Raw genomic sequence first — 3,052 nt, 5'->3', positions numbered from 1 at the left:
CTTGCATACAAGCGTATCTTTATTAGAATGTAAGAGAAAGTAACGAGAGCAGGGATTGGTTCATACTTTGTATTTGTATACACAGAATATAGTAGAGTGTATATCTCTTGATATTTGATGCAAAATATTTTCCTACTCTGTACTTTCTAATTTGTTGACTTTGTTTATGAAAAAAGGTTTTTAGCATAGTCAAAAAGGTCTTTTATAACCTCTACTTTTTGCTTAATAATTTCATAGCATACCCCATCAATCTGTTAGTTTTGCTGAAAAGTTTTTTTTCTTCTTTATACTGTTATAAGGTGTGTCTCTCTGGATAGGAGTGTGGGGAAGGTCATTTTCTAAAAGAAAGGCAATATAAAAAAAATTTCTCCATCGCAATCGTTCTGAAAGGTACCTCTTTTTTTAAAAAAAGGTATAGGCCTAAACTTCTTACCAAAACACTTCCCAGTTTTCCTAGCAGCTGTCAAAAAGGGAGTCCTTCATATTTCATGTCACTGTCTATGTCCCTTGAGATTCTAAACTTTTTGTTCTGCCAGATAATTTTCTTCCCCAATTTTAGATTTGCTAGGTAATCTGATCAGCATAGTATCAAAACTGATACGTTCAAGCAGTGTTTTTGTTCTAAAGGAATTGGTCTAACCAGTCTCTAATTTTCCCTTTATTTCTATACAGTGCTACGTATTTATATTTTTATGGCTCTTGCATGTGGTCTGATAGATTAACTCTTAACTTATTCGTTTTATAGTTACTTTGAATGGACTTTTATTTTTCCCTGGTGTTTGTTAATACTATTTAGAAATAATTTTTATGGATTTGGCTACTTTTATGAAGCTATTAAGTCTGTTTCTTCCATGGTTACCTAGAGTTTTCTAAATACATCATGTCAATTTCAAATAGATAATTGTTTCCCTTTGATGTTTATATTTACTTTTAGCTGGGTTTTTTTTTTTGGTCTTATTATTTTAGCTAATATTTCTAGAATTATGTCAAATAATAGTGGAGGGCAGCTTTCACTGGTTTTACACCCATCTTTAGAGGTATCAGATTTTGTCACTTTTTTATATCTTATTGAACAGAAGACTGATAGCCAGACTTCCCTTAGTCTTGAATCCCACCCCTAAAATGTAATTGCTCTGTGACCTTACACATGCTACTTAGCTACTTATACATGGCAAAATGGAGTAATACCAGCACTACTTATTTCACAGGATAGTTGTGAGGCTCAAAAGGGACAATAGATGTAAAGTGCCTGTCATACATCAGTTACTGTGGACCCCTCTGAAGGTTCTTGTGGTGATCCAATTTTGCTTCTGGATATTCTTGTTCTTTTCTTCTGGAGATACTGATGTTTTTTACCCCATATTTATTTACTTATTATACTGAGACCTTTTTCTATTTACTCATTTTTTCAGCAGTTCATTCATTGTTGGGGGAGCTGTGAGCTGATTCAACCATTCTGGAGAGCAATTTGAAACTATGTCCAAAGGGCTACAAAAATGTACATACCCTTTGACCCAGCAATATCACTTATAGGACTATATCCCAAAGAGATCATAAAAATGGGAAAAAGTCCCATATGTACAAAAATATTTTTAGCAGCCCTCTTTGTGGTGGCCAAGAACTGGAAATTGAGGGGATGCCCATCAATTGGGGAATGGCTGAACAAGTTGTAGTATGTGAATGTAATGGAATTCTATTGTGCTATAAGAAATGAAGAACAGAAGACCTCAGAAAAACCTGTAAAAATTAAGGGCAGGGAAAAAATTAAGATTTTTTTTGCTTAGATCAAATGGGGATAGAATTAGGAACAATGATTCGAAAAAGCAAAGTTCACTTGCATCATAGGGTCATAGATTTTTGAGAAGGACTGTTAGAGGATATCTAACCTTCATTTTGCATCTGAGGAAACTGAGGTCCAAAGGGATTAAATTAGTCAGTAATAACCATCTATTTAGGGTTTTCTTTGTGCCAGGCATGCTACTCAGTAGCAGAAAAGAGGTAAAAGACAGTCCCTGACCTGAAAGAGTTCACAATTTAATAGGAGAGACAACAAGCAAACAGTTATGTACAAACAAGCTACATATAGTATAAGTAGGAAATAACTAAAAGAAGAAAGGCATTAAAATTAAGAGGGGTTGGAAAAAGCTTCCTGCAGAAAGTGAGATTTTAGTTAGAACTTGAAGGAAGTCAGGAAGTCAGCACATGGAGATGAGCATTCAGGCATAGAAGACAGCGTGGAAAAATACCTATAGCCTAGATAAGGAGTGTCATGTTCAGGGAACCTGACAGAGGCCAGTGTCACTAGAATCAAGAGCATGCGTAAGATGACGGTGAAGTGTAAAAAGACTGAAAAAGTGAGTGGAGCAGAGGGGGTAATTAGAAAGTCAAACACAGGATTCTGTATGTGATTGTGGAGGCAATAAGGAGCCAATGGAATTTATCAAGGGAGTGATGTGATCAGACATTCACTTTAGGAAAATCACTTTGGTGGCTGAATGAAGGATGGCCTGGAGTAGAGGCAGACTAATTAACAGGTTATTACAATAGTCCAAGAATGAAGTGAAAAGGGCACGAACCAGGGCAGTGGAAAGAATGACTCCAAGATTCATTCCAATTCTGAAATTCTATAATTCTATGAAAAGCCATTCTCCTAGCTGGAAAGAACAGGAAAGAATAAATAGAGTGGGCAGGGTTTCCCTCTTTTTGGACTTTCTTCAGGCAAAGAAGAATCTTCATTAATCAGACAATTGTACTAATACCTCAGGGGCCTTAATTTGGCAGTAACGTTGGCTAATGCAGCACTCTGCACATGGAAAGTGATTAGCAAATATCTTCTGACGAGGATTTCTGCTCATCCTCCTACACTTAAGTCTGTGAGCATAAGTTTCCACCTATTTTTAAATGGCAATGATACATAATTTAATCAATGTTCTACACAAGACTAAGGATTTTAAATTTTCATAATGTAAATTCCAGAGAACATTCTAACATATCAGAAGAAAAAAATCTAAGTTCCAACTAATCTTAAATTTTGACCAAAGTACTCAAAAGC

This window comes from Notamacropus eugenii, chromosome 5 (genome assembly GCF_028372415.1).
Source record: "Notamacropus eugenii isolate mMacEug1 chromosome 5, mMacEug1.pri_v2, whole genome shotgun sequence".
In the NCBI taxonomy this organism is placed as follows: Eukaryota; Metazoa; Chordata; class Mammalia; order Diprotodontia; family Macropodidae; genus Notamacropus; species Notamacropus eugenii.
Note: the sequence above shows the minus strand (reverse complement) of the source record.